We start from the raw sequence: 21472 nt of genomic DNA, 5'->3' as shown, positions 1-21472 counted from the left end.
AATTCCCTGAAACATTAATTTCTGTAAAAATAGTTAAACAGAGGATTGGAATTTTTTTTTTTTCAGATGCAGATTGTTGTGTGCACAGCAGTAAACTGCAGAAATAATTATATTATTTAGTCATGATTACAGAGACACTTTGAGAAAGTTATCATGATATTTAGTGCTTTGGACTGGAAAGCCTGATCTTAAGTTTCAGTACCAGCAGTTTCTGGCTTGCTGCCATGAGCAGCAGGCTCTGAGGAGGGTACAACCAGCTTTTAAGGAGCTTATTTTTTTGTTTTCTTGGCAACAAGTTTTATATTTTAACAGTACTAGAAATTATTGTTGGTTGGGGGTCTATGTATAAATTATGAATGGGATGGGACTGTTGTGGAATGTGTCTTAAGCTGTTTATTTTCTAGTATCAATCTCATTATGTGGTTATGATAATGGGAAGATACTAGTAGCTTACATTCCTAGTAGTAGATAAAGAACTTAATGTTACAACTTTCTTTAAAAGTTTTTTTGACCAATCACACAAAGCAAAAGCATATTGACACTAGTTCTATCAAACCACTATAGGCACACATACCTTTGGTTAAAACAATTATTTTGAATACAATACCTGCTTGTAAGCCTTAAAACACAATGCACAGGGTTCCATTATTAAGCTTAGAACTTCCTTCTTGCTAGATATACCTTTCTGTAACTTAGGGAGTTATTCTAGCCAAATATTAATACATAGATCATTGTTCTATTTGTCCTTACTTTTCTACTTCTTATATAATTTTTCTGCTGACAAATCTTATGACTATTGCTTAGTTCTAATCACAGTTCTGCTGTTTCTGAAGCCTGCCTTCTGCTGCTTTTCCAAAACCCTCTTATTTTAAGGATTCCCACAGAAATTATTCAAATTTACATCTCAGATTTGGACTACATAAGAAGAAATTATGAGTGAGAATCTGATTAAATATCAAATCAGTATCAGAGACAGCTGAGAATAAAAGAAAAAATTAACCCCATGTGTGTTTTACACATGGCCACCTGTAAATGGGCTCTGGAACAGGAAAAGAAGAGGAGGTTCAGTAGAAAATTGTGTCAATATTGTGTCAAACTGCATTAACTGTAGTTCTCTGGAGGAGTATGGGGACACATAGGTTAGTGCAGCAGTGAAGAAACAGCAGGATGTTTTGTGGCAGCTTTTCATAATTTAGATTAATTTTTAGTAGATTGAAGTGTTCCTGATTTTTCTCCCATATACTGTGTAAGTCAATGCTGTATTTAGGTATTGTGAAATGTTAAAATCTTTTTCTGGTGTCCTGGCTTTTACATCTTTTTTTACCTAGTGCATATGGTCTGAGCTGGATATTATATTTAGTCGTCTGGAGTTCAACTAAACCTCACTTGACACTCCAAGTGCTCTGCATAGGAAGGCAGTGCTACAGGGGATTGGAAATCTCAGTGAAGGTTTTAAGAGTTGGAGTTTTTTTCTGTAAGTGGAGAGCTCTCATCTGCACTACTTTGGTAATTGTACTGTGATTAAAAGTATCAAGAAGGAGAAATTAATAAGGAAATGAAGCTTAAAAACAAAACAAAACCCCTATAGGTTTCCCTAGCAACAGTGATTGTCTTGTAGACCAAGACTGCTTTTTGAGAATTTGCCCAAACCTCAGAATCAATGCACTGCTTTCCTCTTGAGGACATGGTTAAAATAAGTGAAAGATTTTGCTAACCCTGGGTATGATGAGAAATGAAAGACCCATATAAATGCTCTCTAGGGGATCATTTACTTCAGACTTCAAATTTTGAATCTTCAAGCAACCCTCTGGAAAATGTGAGAATTCGTTTTGTTTTCCACGCTGAAAATGAGAAGAAAATATGTACGTTGTATATAACTTTGTTTCTATGTGTTAATTTTGATTTCCAATTCCCTACAAGCCATTCAGTTCTTTTTAGGATATTTCACTTTTATCATCTTTCATGGCTAAGAGTTCTCTAGTTTGTGGCTGTCCATTGAGCAGTGTTTTTCTTCAGTCCTCCTTCAATGGTGCAGTGAATAAGCTAAAACCAGTAGGTAACTGGAAATATTGAACTCGAGCAAATGCCTTCTCAATACTGTGGTTAGTTGTAGGTGCTGAGCTCATCTTTTCCCACAGCTCCTGTTACAACAGTCTTGAAAATATATGACAGCTGAAGTCATCTTACAGAAGTGCCAGATAAATAAAAATATTTCTTAGTATTTGCAGGATTTGGATTTCTGGTTCCTGTGATAGATTTATACTTCTGAGATTAATTTTTAAGGCATAAATTACAAATATAGATGGATCTCTAGGCTAAAAATCATCTGCTTCCCTTGAGGAGTAGAATAAGACATCTAGGTTTTCAGGAGCATAATTTAAGGGTTTGCATTTCGTCTTTTGTTTAGGTGCCTAGAGAAGGATCTGTGCTCTTCCAGTTGTACGTACATGGAAGTTCTTGGCATCCCTGTGAGGCCCATCCTTTGTAATGAGGTACCTTTTCATTACAAATGGCAGCATGATTACAGGAGTAAAGGGAAAAAAAGTAATAAAGAGTTTAAATTGGGAGGTATATTTAGAGTTTTTCCATCCCTGTGGCATTGCAAAACCACCTCCATTACGTATGTTGCCTTGGTACATACTGTGCACATCTCCTTGTGCTCTAGATATGAGAGGCAGCCAGTGACTGCACTTTGTTAGCTGGTAGCTCTGAATACTGACCTAAATTAAAACTTCATATGCATGCAGACAGTGCCATGCTCAGCTTTGGATTGTGTGATGATGTAGGATAACAGGTTGCTATGGTAAAAACTGTGGTGACGACAAGCTGCGTGATGGCAAGCTAATATAAGGTGGTTTTAGCAAAATGAAGAAAATACATTGAGAGAAATATTAGGCAGATATTTTGGTGAATAATACTCGTTATAGTTAATGAAAAGAAATACTATTCTACCTGCATTCTCTTTGGATACATAATCCAAACCAGATGGGGCTCATGTAAATCTCTGGCCATTCATTCTGATCAGCCTGCTCAGGCAAACAGGATCTAATTGATGGAGGAGCATCATCGTTTCATTTTGTGCAGGCAATTTATACATTTACTAAGATTAAGCTGAAACACAGATGCTTCTGTGAGTGGAAGAATACTGCATTTAGAGAAAAACACAAGTATTTCCAGGGAGATATCTCCATTTTTGTTATCCAACTTTCGTAAATTGCTCCTCTTTTGAGAAGTATGCAGTAGAATGTCCCTCAGTTCCCAAGATTTGTAGAAGTACAGTGATGTCTAGTGGATTCAAACTAGGTATTAAGCTATAAAGGAGGGGCATGCAGAGCCTATATCTGTTGTTCAAATGAGCTAAGATAAGCCTTGTTTTTATTATTGCCTGATTGTTCATGTGGTAGAATTTTTTAACGTGCTATTCTAAATAGGTAATCCTTTTAATCCTCTAATAGGTAATCCATTCCTTGCTTCATCATGTTTACAAGTTAAGGTTTTCTGACTTTTTTTAGCCACTTTGTCTTTTTCAGTACAGTTGTGAATAAATGGTGAGAGAGTGCAGTAAATGAAAGCAATTATTGTTTTAGTTCTGAGGAACAAATATACTGGGAGATGTTGTCATCAAATAACCAAGTCACAACAAAAAACTGCTTAGAAATACACTGAGGAATTAGTAAAACTGAGAGGACACCATGACACTTGCATGAGGTTTTTATATTTGAGTTTGACTTTAAGTTTTTGCTTGCAATTATTAAACTATTTTCTATAAAGGGGATGCTAAGTTGTTCATGCTCTAGTAATGGTCAATTTATAAAGGAATAACAGCCAAAAAAGGGGTATTGGGGCTGCAAAGTGGGAACACTACTAGTCTAAAGTTCTCAGCAGAAAATGTGTGCAAAAGTTGCTAGACCCTGTTAGAATAGGAAAAGGTTATTGGTGCAGATAAAATGGTGAAAAGGCAATATAACATTTAAAGGATATTTATCATAATAGATTTTCACCTGTTATACCCTTTTTTTTTGAAGATAGCTACACACAAGCTCAAAGCATGATGTCCTTTTTAAAAATTTTCTTTCTAAAACGATGAAAAAACCTTACACTTTATCATTTTTTTACAGTCTAAGCTGATTTTTTCTCTTATGAACTCTTACCTAGGTTGAGAGAAATTGCTTCAGGTTTTCTTTAACATTTGACTTTTTGTCCTTTCATACATCACATTTAATTGCTGATATAATTTTGATCCAGAAAAAGTTATTTCCAAAGCTTCCTTTCAGATTTTTTCCATCTGGTTTCTAAAGTTCTTGTGGTTTTTTGTTTTTTTTTTTTTTTTCAAATGCATTTTTCTCAGCTCTGCTGCATGCTGGTTGAGGAATGAAGCTTTAAAATCCATAACAAATGGATGGCTGCTGTATTGCCTCTTCTCAAAACAATATTGAAGCTGGTGGAGCAGAGATTTAATGGCTGCTAGGAACATTTCGTTAAGGTGTCCCTGCGCTTACCTTTTCTCTGATGTGATGTTTGCCCTCCTCTGTCTCTCTAGATCCTAAGGTTGGCTCAGGCAGGGGTGAAGATGTGATGATTTTACAGTGGGTTGTGATAGTCTCAGATCATCATCACTGGGCAGAACATGGTGTATTTTTTGAAATATTTTCTAAGAAGTGTTCTTACCTTGCTTTTTCTTGTCTGTCTTGCATTTTCACATCACATCTAAATTAGCTACATATATGGTGAGTATTTAATTTATTGGCTAACTATTTGCTTATTACCTCTAAAGTGGTTAATACCTATTTTTCCCAGTTCTTGGTTTTTTTCTATTTTTATATCTGCCTCTTGTTGAGTTCTTTATATCCTTGGGTTCTCCAGTGTCATCCATATCACCTTGTGCCTGTATGCCTTTCACCAGGGGATGTTCAAGTGGGTAGTTTTGTTTAGTTGGTTTTTCTTCATTTCTGGTTTGGTTTTTAAAGAAAAAGCAGCTTGTTCTGAGATGTTTAATATGCCTTTAGCTGAAGGTGATGTGTGGCCTTTGCAGAGCAGCTGCTGGGATGAACCAGCTTACCTTCTAGTGCTTGAGCTTCCCAGCCCTGACCCCAAAGGTTCCCAGTGGATGCCTGGAGACCCCTCTGGGTCATTCCATGCAGGAGAGATCCTATATCCCCTGGGGAATTCCTGTGGCAACTACTCACAAAATGGAGATAGTGAAATCAGCTAGTGTTATTGAGGGAGGCTATAGTTAAAAAGTCTCTTTGGTGACTACCAAAACCTTTATGGGTTATAACAGACCAGCGCCCTGCATTTTTACTATCTCAGGGGGAGGAACTAAGAAATCTGAGTAGCTTACTAGGAAAACTGTAGAGCAGTGCAGGCTAAGGCAAAAAATATACTAACCTACTAATGCTACAGTGATGGTAGCTTAAAAAAAGTTATATATGATTTCTTCCCACGACTGAAAAAATCTATCCTCCCATTCCCTGCAAAACCATCCCTCTCTCTACCAGCTGCAATACCAAAAGTACCTTCAGTAGAATTTTAAGACAGATGTTAACAGGATTGAATTAAGGGAGAATTAGGCTATCAAACAAATTGACAGATGGCTTTTCTTCCACGAAAAAACAAAACAAAACAAAACAAAAAACCCACAAAAAGCAGAGAAGTAAAAAATATTGTGCTAGCCTCTAGCTATTGAAATATCAGGGATGGGATTTCTATCACTTTTCTTTCTCTACTTTCTGTTTTTACACCCAGGCTGGCAGGTTAATTTCCTGGATGCATACATCTTGGGTTGCTGCCTTCCAAGCCTAAGAAGCCAGCTGGTGCCAGCCATAGTTCTCTGCCCAGACATGTGGCTGGCTTTTTGGTGCGTGGCCTGGTGGAAGTTTTAGAACTGCTGCAGTAGCTGGGCTGTGGGAATTTCTCCCTCTGCCAGCTCTTTACTGCACAGCCCTAGGCAGTATTTGAAACAGGCCAGCAGTCAGTGCACCTCCCTGTTCTTTTCCATGGGTTTTCTGCTGTCGGTCTCCTCCTGCTCCACCTTCCATGTTCTTCACTTTCTGCCATCAGCTGCTCTTTTCTTGTGTCTCATATTCACGTTCTTATTCTCAGCGTACTCCAATCAAATGACATGGTTTATAATACTAGAAGAGATGAGAATGAGGGCCTAATGTTGTCATCTTGCAAGATATTTTGATGGATAATTGGAAATTGGAGAAATTGAGTTAATTAGCTGTACTATGCAGGCTTTCTATACCACCCACCTTGCTCCACTGTGCTGAGATGAGCCAGTGGAAAAAAAAACACAGGCTCTTTCTGTGTTCTAAAAACTCTCAGTGATGAAGAGTTTCTTAAGAAAGCTTGGAAGTCAAGGTAGTTTTTGGTCTATCTATTTCTCATCTTCTTGACGCTTATGTGGAACAGAGATGCAGACTTTTGAAGTGGTAGGTGCTTTATCAAATAAAAACAACCAAAATTCAATCTCCTTTGGAGGAGCAAAATAAATTGATTTCTCTATTTAACCAGCATCATGTTGCATTTTGAGATTTTGGTAAACAGCACTGTCTGCCAAGTTTCATGTCTTAAAATTGTTGAAAACTTGAGTAGTGCTCTTAGGAGTCAAATATGTGGTTTACAGACATGCATCATCCAAGTGTTTTATGGGCAGCCATAAATTCTTGTTTGTAGGCTGCGATGTTTTAAATTTTGTTTCACAATTTTATTTGAAAGTTACTTAAGGTCAAGTCCAAAAGTATTTCCTTATCACTGCTGTGCTTCATGTAAGCTTCCAAGACAGAATACATCCTTAGCTTTTCTAATAAGAAATGTTGTTCACGTTTTCCAAGATGGAACCCCCTGGTTTTTAGCAGCTTCCCTAGGAATCTAATCAAATGGGCCCCTTCAGCAGCACTATGAAGGAATAGGTAATTTCAGGCAAGTGGATGTCATGGTAAGTATGAGCTCCAATCTGTCTTTACTATTAAAAGAAAACAGAGGTGAGAAAATGGGAGCTGCCAAGGCGTGGCCTTTTGTTTACAGAACTCCGGCTAATGACGGTATTTCAAAGCACAATGTCACAGCCAATCCATTCTTGTTGTTTCCGAGGAAAAGACATGAAGGAGACACCTTGCAGAGAACACAGTTTTATTTGCAGGGTTGAGGAAAGATGTAAATGGCCCAGGGAACCTGTGAGTCAGTCCCTTAGATGCAGAGAATATCTGTTTAAGAGGATACTTGTTTTCTGTACCAAAGTCTTCTTTCCCTCATAACCTGGCATGAAACTGAATGTCAGCAGTCAAAATGTTATTATGTATAATAATTATTATACAATTATGTATCTCATCTAAATACAGAGATCTCATGTATTTTTTTTCCTCTGCCCAGGGCCAATAATCTAGTTCTAGATTCTACTTATTTTAGTAAGACTTCTTAATTTTTTTTTCCTTCTCTGATGTAAAAATGAACTATTTGCAGTAAAGAAAACAGACTATGGAAAGCTTAGATGATCTGGTGATTTATCAAGTGTTGGCTGCCAGGAAATGGGACTCAAGAATTTTTTGTCAGGTGCTTTGAAAAATGTGTGTTTGCTTTCATAATGGAACTGGAGTGTAGGCGAGTGCATAAGGTAGGGATCTAACTATCTCTTTACATAAAAAAAACATTCCTAAGAAAAGATGCTGATATGTACACAACCATAATTAGTAATTGTGGCAATTTCTGAAAGAGGTAAAGATCAAATTTATCTGAAAGGAGTGCAGTTCCTCCCACCTCTCTGTAGAAAGACATAAGCTTGAGAGAGAACTACAGGCAACAGATTTTGTTCAACACCCAAAATTGCTTCCAGTTTTAGCTTGAAAAATGTTAGACCTTGGTCCATTGCTAATAAAATCAATTCACCTTCTGTCCTGACCTTCTTTGTGAATTGTGTCAAATTTTTACCACAGAAGAATCTGACATATTATAAAAAGCTTCTGTTGTTATCACATTAGGAGCTCTTGTACCAGAGTCATCAAATTTAGTTTAGCAAAATGCAATGCAAATTTGTAATGTGGAGGTGATTGAGGACCTTGTAAATTTGTTATTTAAGCTATTGCAGAACATAGAGTTATTTTCTGAAAATGCAAGTTCTCTGACTGAAAGTTGACTTTGTGATGGTATGTTCAGCTCTGGGAAGGTTTGTGCTGGGTATTGGTAGAACAGTCCTCAAGTATAAAATTAAGAGGATTACTCAATGTACTCTTTTTGAACCTACATGGATTATTATTGCTGTTCCTGCTGCTATTTCTCCCCTGTAATTAATATCCCAACTTATGTGGAGCTTTAATCCTGCAAATAGTAGTTTGTGGTTAAACTCTGTATAAGTGGCTCTCTTTTATGCTGCAGAGAAGACATTGAGGGCAGACAAGTGTTTGAGTGTTTCCCCAGTGTAGCATTTAAAGATTTTGTCTCTTCCCTGAGTACTTGCTGTCATGCCAGGAGAAGTTTTGCAGAGAGGGGCATACTCTCCCTCCATTCCTGTGTACCCAGTTGATGCTCCTTTATGGAGTGTGTTCCTCAGTGCCAAGAAGCAGCTCTTTTTCTACAAACTCCTCCAAGCTTGCATATTTATAGAGAGCCTGGGATATACAGGGTTTTGTTTTTTCTGGCTGGGAAACTTGTTTGTGAGTGGGAAAGGATAGTGTAGATTTTGTTGCAGCATACATGTTGCCTAGAAAAACTTCTTCCTGTTAAATAAAACCATTTAATTTCACTAGTAGGTATCTTCAGAGGAATTTTAAATCTCAAAATGTAGTAATAAGGATAGATAGTCTTATATATGAAAACTGTTTTTTGGTCCATTTTTCATTTCAGTTTTCAAGTGGACACCAAAACTTTTGAAAAGCAGAAGATTGATCTCAGGTGTCAAAAATATTTAATGCTCTTCAGCAAAAGTCTGCTTCTGCTTCTTTTTACTTTTTTAGTTCAGTGTGGATATTGATTATGCATTTTGTTCTTCTAGTCCTTAGTTGAGGCCTCTTAGACTTAGTAATGGAACAAATACTCATTTTACTTGAATTATAGACAAGGTTCATAGTTTTTTTTAGCATTTAAATTGCCATTTACGATTGTTCTTTTGCAAGTTTTAAGCTCAGGTCACTATGGCACAACATGCAAATACTGTATTATCCTTATTAAAGTGGAGGAGAAATGAAATGTTTTTGACATTTTCCAGAATAGTTGCAGTTTTGCTGTCTGAAAGATCAAATCTGGATGGAAGCTGCAGTGCCATAAGATGAGTAGGAAGAAGTAAAATTGGAGAGATTTTAGGTTGTGGGGTTTTAATGATTTATAGGAACTGACATCTTATATGCTGTTTTGGGAGTAGATACCTGTTTTTCCAGTCCCAAACACCACCTTTGTAGCTTATTGTGAAATGACTCAGCATTATCTCTCAGTATAGATTATTAAATACCAAAATCTGGCACCCTAGCTTTATGCCAGCTCAGGTACAACTTGTGCTTGCAAAATGTATTGCTTTTATTTTGGAAGGCAAGTTCTTGAGACAAAGGAATTCTTCAGTAACCTTTACAAAGGTTTCACATTCACTAGAGTAAATATCCTGTGCAATGGGAAGGTGAGCTTTCCTTTATATTTTTATTCATTTTCTCTGTGCTGAACTCATAAAAGGAACCAGCTAACTGATTTGCTATCTTAATAACTAGTATATTAACATTTGCTTACAGCTGTGATTCAGTGTTGGTTATTTTGTTAAATTACTGGTTTCTGTCTCGAGAAGATATTTATTATCATGTGTTTGTTCATGCGCACTGGACAGTCCTCTCCCCTTCTTTCTCACACACTACAGCATCAGTATTCAGAGCTCGACGCTGCAAGGCTGGAAATTCAGAGCTGAAAGTGTATTCAATGAACATGCCCCTTCCACGGGTGTCCCTGCATGATGGGTGAGCCTTGCCAGGCTTCACCACCTGGCTGGAAGTGTTGGCATCCCCAGAAGAGCAGTGAGTGGTGTCAGTGGCAGATGCCTCTGTATGGAGCTGCTGATTTAGGTCAGACCTGGATGCTGTGAGATATGGCCCTGTGCTGTGTAAAGAGTCACTGAAACAGACTGTGCTGGAGTATTATTGCATTTTCAGTCTGCAGTCCAGCACCTGCACACCAAACCACTTCGCTTTCTTTAAAAATACAGGTACTGTAGAAAGGTTCTCAGTTATTTTTCACATAACTAGAAATAAAAGGCAAGAGATCTGAGGTCTGGGGAGGGAACAGACCAAGAGATATTTCTAATAGAAGAAAGGAGAGGGATTCAGTAAGGAGAGCTACAGGAGGAAAGGGGTCTCTGACATGAATTTCACTTGCCTGGTAATAAGTAGCAGCAAAAAAAGGGACAACTTTTCTTTAAAACAGACTACAGGTTCAAGACATTAATTCCTAGTTAGGGTTCATGTATTTGTTATGTGAAAGGGAATGAACACTTCAGGTTGCAGATACATGGAAGATATGAACTTTATAGCGTGTAGCAAGATTTTCTTCTGTAGATGTCCATGTACTTTACAGAGGAGGGATAGACCAACATTTTCCATCCTTACACATCTGGTTTTTCTAAATAGTCATGGTAATGTATCAATAACTTGCAAAAAGTGTAGTGACAGGAGCTGCACTGTGCATGTTGGACCCCAGAGCAGGATTCTATCTTCTTCCTGTCTGCACAGATCTACATGTAGAAATATGCACTATGTATGACAGCTTCAGATAACCACGCACTGGAGGGTTTTCCTATTTACCTTTCACATGGCTAGAGCTGCCTGCTAATGCAGAAAAAGAGGAATAAGAATATGGACACTAGTAGGAGTGAAGAAATGGCATGTGGAGGTCTGCCTTCAGGTTGTAAAAGCATCTTGTTGTATCTTGCTTTGAGTTTGTTGCATCAGTAGAACCTTAGTGTGAATACTAAGACTACTGTGTTTTTGTATGGAAGATGAAACTGCTCACAGTTAAAATATACCTATGCTCTCAAGCCCACGGGGGCTTTCATCATCTAATTGTTCATTGTGTGTGAAAACATCAGGCGTGTCCCCAAGGGCTTCTCTGCCCTCCCAGGGACCCATGGGAACCCTGCAAGCAGAAGGCCTGCATGTTGATGTACTCCTTTTGTGAGCTTGCTGATAAGCTCAGGGAGAGTTGCATTTCTGGGATACAGGGCAGAGGGGAGCATGATGGATGAACTGAGAGCTCTTTTTAGATGAACATTGCCATGGAAACCACTGCCATTCCTCTGTGTTTGCAGATGTATGTTGGACACTTACCTCTTGTGAAGTCAAGCTCATATATCAAATTTGTGAAGCAGAAGTGCCTCAGAGATCCCTGGGCTGTGCCTGAAGGAAGTCAGCACTGCTTAAATAGGGCTGATCAACCTCCACAGCTGGGTGGGCTAATTAATGTCTGCCTCAGCTCTTCAAGGTTTGTTGTGAGAGGGAACAAGTGTGGTGCCTTGTCAGGCCTGCTGTGATCCTTGCTGAGGAAGAAAGCCTGCCCAAGTTGTTTGGGACAGGCAATCTGTATCTCATTCTCAGCTCTGGATTTGAGTTCCCTTTTGTGCCTTCATCTATCCTTCTCAGCTGTAAAATAGCATGGATATTTTGGGGTTTTTTTTGCACAAGTGACAAAGATTTTGTCAACACTCATGATAAGATCTCTTCCAGAAAGCTCTCTCTACATTACTGGAAGAATGAGCACAACACTTGAAGTTGTCACATATGCTGAAGAAGAGGCATGGAGCCCCTCTGTCCCTGCAGTCAGTGAGGGTTTGCATGACAGGATTTCCACTCGTAATCCACTTGCTAGCTTATTTGCCAAAGAAATCTTAAAATTCCCACCCATTCTATGCATTTTGTTGTTGTTGTTGTTGTTGTCCTTCATCTCTGGGGCATAAGACAGAAGATGTGTTTGTGTAATAAGATACTGGAAGCCTCTGGGTGGATTACCAGTCACAGACATCCCTCTTCTGGCCTTGCAACAGAGCAAGTCAGTGTGGCAGAGCTGGACAGAGAGAACCTGTCTCAGAGGGACAGGGAAGAGACAGACTATCACTATTTGGTCAGATTTTCTGCTCTTGTTTTGTTAATTTTGTAGGTGCTAGAAGGTGATTTGAATTTATAAACTGAAATCTGTTGGGTTCAGGCATGTACCTGAAAAATCTGTTATTCTGGGATTTGTTAGTTTTATCTACACAGTGTTATATAGTATCTTTTTATTTTGTTTTCCTGAATCTGCCCATGGATCTTTATAAATAATTGATCATTTTTTCTTGTTGAGATTTAAGCCTCTTCTTCTTACGTTAAAGAAAATGTCAAAGAGACCAAATTGATGTTCCTGTTTACAAAGCTGGAATAGCACTTTTAGTTTTCTACTGTTGTGTCATGTACCTTCTTGATGCAGGTTGAAAAAAATTAGACTGAAAATATGATTCAATATTGTAACTATACTTTACTTTCTATATTTACTGAGATTTGTGTTCCCTGTTTTAAAGATTTTTATTCTATAGAGAAAATTAAAGCTGGGATTCTGAGTGAAGAATTGGATTCCACAAGCTGGAATTCCAGGAGAAACTTTTCTTCTTGGTACCAGGTCTACAAATCTTCAAAGTTCTTACAGAGAATCATTCCTTTTGGAATGTATTTCTTGGTCTCTGCTCCCTGTGTTTACAAGATGGAGCTATCCTGCTTGCTTTCATCATATTAGAGGCAGTCAGCCTCTTGGCAGAATAAGGAAAGGTTGTTTCTAATTACAGTTTTTTTCATGATAATGCTGCTTTCAAATATTGCTAATGATCCAGCAATTATTTAGAACCATTCCTTTAGTTCCCTGTGACCTTGTGTGCTTCCTTATTTCCTGTTGCAGTTAGTTTTTTGCATTTGAAGATACAGGGAAAACAAGAGACCAGGATCCATTGATTTTGAAAGACTTGCATAGCTCTGGGAGCAAAGCTGAGCAGTTTCGTGACTGACATTTACAATAAGCCCCAATATACACATCTTGAATCCTGCCAGCTGAGAGTAGGTGTAAAATAAGGAGGTGTGACTACTGTGAGATAATTTAGTCTGTTGACACCTTTTTGTGATCTACACCAAATCTTCTAGTTGGATTCATGTTAAAAAGTGGGGACATGGAGGTAAACTTGGAGAGTCCCTGTGCAGAAGTTTAGCACCTATTGTGTTCCTTAAGTAGGAATTGTATTATTTATGGGCTGCCCTTGGGAAGGCTCTGGAAGAGTAGTAATTGCTCACTGTTTCTGTGTAATAAGGGATGGTTAACTTCCCTTACACACTGTAGAATATTTTTTAGAATATTTTTCAGAAAGCCAGTATTTTAGATGGAGTCATGGTAGTGAGGGTACAAAACCATAATAAGGATGCATGATTTAATTGTTCTGGATTTTGATGGGGTTCTGTTGGGAGCTTCAGTCACTGCTGCATGAAACGAAGGTGGATAATTGCTCTGGAAAAGCATAAATCTTGCAAGATTGGATATTTAACAGCAAGAGTTTCTTTGTCTGGGGATGTATACAGTTATTATGTAAAAATGAGTCTGCCAAAGAGAATAAAGCACCCAGTGTGCTGCCTTTGTGAAGTGCGGAGATAATTTTAAGCACAAAACTAGTTCTTATCAGGGTGGAGGGTGCTGAGAGCTGTGGACAATGGCAGAGAGAGTTTTATTGTGTTTCAGCTTAATGATGCAGTGCAGGAAAGTCAGTATTGAATCAGAGCTGCTCTGTAATCATTTATCCAGGGTCAGGGAAGGGTGTTCTCTACAGAGGGAACAGGCTGTGCCTGAGATCCAGGGGCGATGTTGCTGGCCAATATATGCATGCTCTTTGAGGGTAATGTTGCATAAGAAACAGGAACAAGGGATAAACAATTTGCTGTCCTTGGATTTGGATTCCTGCTGAAAAGGATTTGAATGAGACCTTTCCATTGCACAAATGTCTATCTTTCAAGTACAACTTGTTTACTTTAGCATATTGGCAAATACATGTATGGCAAATTCCAAAGAATCCCAGACAGTGTGAAGGAAGCACCTCAGTGCTCAATAAACTGCCAATTAAAAAAGTATTAGAAATCTAGACAGACAAAACCACTTAGGCTCTGGCATTACACCTGCCCTACCACAGGCCCTTGGTGATATTTATCATCACTAAGAAAAAAAAAGGAATAAAAGTTCTATAAGTTCAAGTGCAGTAGCAATAACTAAGAAAACTACACTGGGATACATTTTACATGGAAGAAAAACAGAAAGCAAAAAATTAGTGTACTTTTAGAAGTGACAAAGAGAAACATTGAAGCTAGGACTTTAAAGTGTTTGGAGAAGGAGTCTAGAGAAGAGAAGCCATGCTGGCTATACAATTGTAAGAGCAATTGCTATAGCAATGCATAGTTCTGTGACCTTGAGCGAGTCTCAGTGAGCACAAAAAAAATTGCAAAGACAGTTGGATCATTCAGATTTTAAAGAGATTGAATGGTTATACCTAGCCTTGGAAATTCTCAGTGGTCTCTCACTAAGGGAAGAAGAGGATTTAGCACTCCTCTATTTTGAGGAAATGTAACTAGTAAAATAATGCTAAAGCATAATGGAGAGTGACTAGATTCACCTAGTAAATGACATGGGAAATTTAGAAGTTAATGACTTGCTGCCATTTACAGGAGAAGACATTCAGGAATTGTTTTCTCTTTGGTAGAATTTCTTTCAAGTTGGGAAAGTGTTTTTTTGTTTTCATAATTTTTTCTTTCTTCTTTTTCCCTGAGGGCCAAAGCACTTGGACCTATTATCAAACTGAAGGCTATGATCTGAAGGCTTTTGCTCAGTGTGGGCTGAATACAGTGAAGGGCCACAGTGTTCTGTGGCATTGCCCTTGCTTATTGTGCAGAGAGAAAGACTCACTGAATGATCTGTTCTTGTAAATGAAGCCGTGTGCCACGATTTTGATACTACTGTACTCTTTGTCTGTTAGTCAAGTCTGGCCATTTGATCCTGAGAGACCTGAATTGGTATTCTAGGGGAGGAAAGGTGGTCACAGAGAATATTTCTTTAAAGTGAGGGACCACAATATAAACCCTCCTAAAAAAGGTCCTGTGGTCCCCCTCTCTACCTGTAAAGCCTTGTAGAGTGGCACATTTACAAAGAGATGGGAGACATGGGGTCAAAACTCTTGAAGAGCAGGAATTTAACTCTGCACATGGCTCTGATGGGAAGAGGGAACGTGAGCAGAAAAGCATCTGGGGGCTACATGTCATGGCACTCACTAGTACTTCTCTCTACTGGCATCTGTAAAGAAGAAGAATAGTAGTGTTATAGGTAAAAGGCAAATTTTGCTACTTGACAGTGTCGTATTCCCCATCTGTGCTTGCAACAGAAATGCTTGATGGAGTTACCTTAAACACTGTCTGGGAGCTAGTTTCATGACTACAAGACAGATATGCAGAAAATAAAACTTTTATGGTCATTAAGAATATTCAACAGAAGCCTAGTGAATAACTTGCTAAAATCTTTGTGACATCCTACATATATTTGAGGGAAAAAGACTGATAAAAGTCATAGCTAAAAATCAGCCTTCCATGCAACATATAAAACTTTATAAATCAATTATAGAGACTTTATAAGAATTTGTCCTATGTCAGGCTAGGCTGAAGCCTGTTAGGAAGCAAGTTAAAGAGCTCTCAGTCAGATGTGCCCAAGAAATAATAATAGCATTTAGGAACTCCAGGGAAATAAAGAACTGTGGTAACTCAGCCCTTAGAGGAATACTCTAAAGGGAGGGAAAGGAAGAAAAGAAAAACTACATTAGCTAGTAGCTTGACAGTTTTTGGCCTGAGGGGTAATTCTTCCAGGCAGTGTCATGCAGATGACAAATTTATTTCATTGTTTTAGAGACAATTTTTCCTTTAAAGAGAGATACCATTCCAGATATTTTCTTCTCCATAAGTACAGCTTGTGCAAATGAGGAAAGCTCTGTTTTTAACAGGAACCTGGGGAGCCTGTTTTGTAATTGGAACAAACAGTGGAGGAATCCCTAATGCTCACTACACTAGTTATTCTGCACAGAGCTTTCTCTGTTACCAAAATATCCATGTCTGACCTTTTTCTGAAAGGTGGGGAAGGGGCTGAGCATCTGTTAAGCACTGGTGGAAAGACAGATCAGAAGGTAAGGTCACACATGGGTATGTCAGTCAGGAATACAGTCCTGATTCTGTGAAAGGCTTCTAATATGATCTGAGGCAGTTTAATTTGAGGCACTGCTCTCTGACGTGCCCAAATGGCAAGCAGCAGTGCTGAAGCCCCTTGCCTCACAAGGGTACTATAATGGCTAACATTTTCTGAAGTATTTGGATGTAAAAGGTGACGGTAGCAAAGAAAAAAATAGATATTTTGTGGTTTGAAGTGTACTGCATGAAGTCTGTGCTTACTTACCTGTGGTAAATGAGCTCTAGCATGTAATGAGAAGATCTGAAATGAGATCTTTTTAGTTATTAAAGTTAAGTGTTTTTGGCCCTTCCCCCCATCTTTCTGATATCCTGTTGTTATAGCAACAGTGTTTCTATCAATAGATTCATAAGAACTACTAAACCATCCTTGCACTTTTACCTGTTTTGTCCCAGTCAAGCTTATGTTTATTTTTTTTTTTTTAACAGAACAAGTGTAATCATACTTTTGAGCAGTACTTTACTTGCTCAAAGAGGGCTGTGGCAAAATCATCATATCTGCTGTTAAGTACTGTTTTTTCTTAACACAACCTATATTAAATAGCAGTACTTATTACTGTACCACAACAGCAGTGCTGTATTTCTTCTTTAATGTTCTGGAGTTGGACAAACAGGGCTTCACAGCAACTTTCTTGCAACTTTTAATAACCATGGATGAATGGAACTGGTAATTTGTCATGTGTCATTTACTGCAAAGGATTATATTTCATTTTGCTGTCACACACACTATTTATAAGTTTCTGCATTGCTCTGAGAAGAGACTCTGGATGGAGGGGTTGTCTTGGATAGCACAGGACGTGCAGCTCCACACATAGCAATGCCAGAGCTTGCAGATCATCTCCCATCCTAAACAAGAACAGCAAAGTGGCACTCTGACAAGATCGTGAGAGAGTCATGAGGAGTCCCAAAACAACAGATGGCAGTAAAGCATTATTGGGTCTCTAACCAAAAGGAATGGAGGTGTGTGATATTGCAAGCTTCCAGATGGCAGACTGTAGAAAAGACAGTTTTGTGATCTGCTCTTGTGAATCCTAACCACTGCACATTACAGAAAGGTACAATTGTTTAAAGGGAGAAGGTGTTTTAAATTATTTTGGGTGATATCTCACTAGTTGGATGTGTCTACCCAAGTTGCTTTTTGAAATATTTTCTGGACAGGTAGAGCAGAAACTTACACACATTTGTGTCATTCAAGAGCTTGGTGTGGTCAATTATTTTCCTTAGGTGCGCTTGAACTCTTAGTTTTTATTGACTTGAGCATACTAGTTCCTTCCTGTAAAAATGTCTAGAAAACTTCTCATGACCAAATATGAAGAGAAAAACATGGTTGAAACTTGACACATCATAAGAATACTCCATATTGGGTTGTGTCTTTAACTTTCTTTTGTTTGTATGGGAAACATTCCTCAAGACAGATTTCATCAGAAATGTTGTTTCAATCTGAAGGCTTTGACTTGGAAACCCTAATCTATTAAATAATTGTTGTCTACCAGGACTACAGGTCTTGGGTAGTTCCCCCTTTTGTAATATGAAAAATGTGAACTATAGCCTAATCTTCAAGAAATATATTTATTTTTATTATATTTGTCTTAAAATAAATCTTAGTGAAAAATGATCTTGGGAGTTAGTAATTTTGCATCTAGTAATTATTTGTTATTTTTTGCTGGTTAATAAATTGGGGTTTTTTTCACTTTGCTGATACTCATTTTCTCCTTATTGTTGGAGAGGGATTGGCTGAAACTAAGGGGAGGTAACTCATTTTAGAATGCCCACCCCCTCAAATTGTCTTAAAGAAAGACACAGCCCTCATTGCACATTGCTCGGTACGTAGTTTGCAGTTGAAGTGTTCTAGGTATGCTGAAATACTCGTGTGTGTTTCGGGGTTTGGAGAGCAAGTGAGGCCATGTTGAGATTTGGGTTAATTAAAAAAAAAAAAAAAACAACAACAATAAAAAACAACACCCAAAAAACTCTACTGTTCAGAACAAATGCATCTGAAGATATTTACCTGCTCATTATTTCACGAACTGTATAACTTTTGGTCTCTACATGGGCTTTAGCAGTTAGTGAGCTCTAGCACTGGTCTCAATAACCAGCTTTTAAGACTTTCATTTAATGTATAATTTCAACATACAAGAAGAAGTGTGAGGACTTATTTTCTTTGCCTTTTGCTTTTAGGCTCTATCTATGTATACTAATAATGTGGTGCACCAGCAGTGAACCAAACAGTAGATGAAAAACTTGCTGATGAGGCATTTACATCTCCACTGACTGTTGCTTGTCAGGTTTCTGTGGGATTAGATTTAGCCTGGCCTTCTGAACTGAGTGCTGGCATCAAATGGGCTTGGAAGCTGCTCAGAGGTTCAGTCATTGATTGACTCTTCTGTGCCATTGAAGCCTGGGTTTGCAGTCACTGAGTGCTTCCAGAGGTGATGCTGTCATTGCCTCCATGCCCTGTAGGTACAAACAAGCTGCAACGAAGTGTCTTGTGTTTTTCCCAGCCTCTGTATGTTTTTAACCACATTTCCCAAATTCCTTTCTTTGATGGTTAAGCTAATCCTTGTGTATATGAGGAATTGAAAAGATCATAACCTGCTCTGGTGGGTTCCTGTACTGGATGCTTTACCACAGTGACTTTTGAAAATCTTTATAATGTACAATAACCACTTACTGAAAAAATTAATATGCTTTTTTAAAATCAATTAAGTAGAGTTCTGTCATTAGTGGTATTCATCATTCATTGGCATTCACTAGCTGCCCTAGTTGGTTTGCATTGCAAATTAATTCAGTTTTTCATGGATGGCTATAAATGTGTATGAGCTATGTTATTCATATGTAAATATTCTTTTGATTAAATCCATCTTCACTTGCCAATGCCCTAAAAGGCTTTGATGTTCAATATTCTTCAAGCTTGTAGGCCAGGGTTTTAGGCATGCTGCATTTTTCAGTAGTTTATGTCTGCTCACACAAAGTCTTTCATTTCTCCTCAGCAGAAGAGGCTATAGCAACACTTCCTGTATCTAACTGGGAATGGTTTCCTATATATTAGATTTTATTGTATGCATGATTGAAAATGATGTTTTGATGTATTTCTTTGAATTACTTGGAACACTTTCAAAACCAATTTTTTTTTTCTAGGTTAAAATTGAAATGATGATGATGATAACTTCTGAATTCTGGCAAGAGAGCTTTTCCACATTCTTGCATGCTGTTCCCAAGCCACTTATTAGTGGGCTGTTGATTTATAGCCAGAAGGCAGCCTCCTCCCAAGAGAAAACTGTGAGATATTTGTTTGAAAATATCATGCTCATTTTATTTCTATAGCGGGTGATTATAAGGATAAACTTTCATGTTTGAGCAGTGCAGTTGACTTGGAGGTTAACTGCCACCACCTAACAGAAGTCTTTAATTTTCTACTGCTTTTGGGACCCAGTCTCTAAGAGCTGTCTTGAAGAATGCAAATCCCCATGAACTGGTTTCCTTACACAGCGATATTGCTGCAATACCACCTGTAAGAGCAAGCCTCAGTTCAGCTGCTGTCATCATGCTGGTGATTCCAGGACTGGACAAATCAATTGTTACAGTCAATGTCTGCTGGATCTTGCCCAGCAGCTTAATCAAGGAGGCTGGTTCAGATTGGATCCTACTGACAACGTGCCAGAGAGAAAAGTGTCTCACCTCTAAGCAAAGGGATATGTGTGCTTTTGGGCAATAAACCACCAGAAGGCATAAAAACCATAAACACAATTTTTCTCATCTCAGAAGAAACTCAGCATGATTTACATCCCTGTAACTGAGAAAAAAAAAAAATGAGGCTCTGAATATCTTAGAAGACATTATCCAATTGGAGAAAAGGTTAGGTTTGCACATTTACCATCTATAATAGTATTTCTCTTCCTCAGCTACTGTTGGTCAGACTTGTGTGTGTGGAATGCAAATGCACATGTGGGAGAGTAAGACAGAATGTCATATCATAGAACAAATTTGAGCAGGAATAGGAGTGAATATATTCAGAGAAAACTTGTCCATTAGTCACTCACCCTTACTGCTTTTTCAGCTGCCTTTCATGTCTTCACTTGCATCTCCTAAATGTATTTTCTTTATGAATGTATATGTAAAAAGGCAAAACTCAGGCTGTTGGTAATGCCGTGTTCAGAAGTACAACACCTAATTAGAACTAAAGCAATAAATGTGATCTGTCTGAGAAATGGACATAACTATGATTGTAATGGTAATGAATCCATTGTTATTAAGAGGTACTTAACAAAACTGTGATGGTTTACCTTGAGAAGGCACAAGCTGCACACTTTAGCTCTCAAAAATTACTCATCTTGGTTCTCTATAAAAAGGATTTTTGTCTTCCTTTAGACCTTTCTAGTTCTAGCTCTTCCTGTGGAATGAAATTAAGAAACTGGGTGTACAGTCCTAGATAAATCAATTAATCAATTAATTGATTTATTAAATTAATTGAATTAATTAAATCAATTAATACTGTTTTTACATTATACAATATATTTTATGTTAAAACAACTGGAATAGACTTGTAAAGAACTTGAATTTTTCAGTCTAAGAGACTTGGAGTGCTAACCGCATTGTGAAGATGTCCTGTGCCAATTAAGTATGTTAAATTAAGACAATTGTTCAAAGGTGAGTATTTAATACACTGGAATTAATAGTTTTATATAACTTTTTGCCAACTCAGTACATCCAGTGACTGATAATTCTGTTTAGAAATAAAAATGCTTGGGACTCTAATATTTCAAAGTATTTCACAGCACTTTTAGAATATTGTGAAGTGGGAAAATGTTAGTAGCGGCCATTTTAGTATGATGAAATGTTCAGAACTGAACTTCAAAATTATGCAAGTGCATTGAAGGGATGCTATTCATACCTAATGCCCTTAAGAGGGTGCCTATTCCCCATTGTTTTTTGTTTTTAACATCATCTGTTACAATAATGTGATTTTAAAATAATCTTCCACTACACTAGGTTAACATCTGAATGCAACCTATCTGAGCTTATTATGGTTGCTGGCATCAGTAGGTACAAGAATACAGCCATATTGCACTGGTTAGGCTTAGTTTATATAACAGTTGTGTCAGTTTACAAGAGTGCCACTTCCACCCAGAGCAGCAAGTGCAAAGCAGTTCCCCACCTCTTAAAAGAAAGAGCTTTTTGTTATAGAGAAGGATTCTGATTTGATTTGAGGTTTTCTTTGGCTCTGCCTT

The sequence above is a fragment of the Vidua chalybeata genome, chromosome 3, assembly GCF_026979565.1.
Source record: "Vidua chalybeata isolate OUT-0048 chromosome 3, bVidCha1 merged haplotype, whole genome shotgun sequence".
NCBI classification, from domain to species: Eukaryota; Metazoa; Chordata; class Aves; order Passeriformes; family Viduidae; genus Vidua; species Vidua chalybeata.
The sequence above is the reverse complement of the archived record's forward strand: the minus strand, read 5'-3'. Positions refer to the sequence as shown.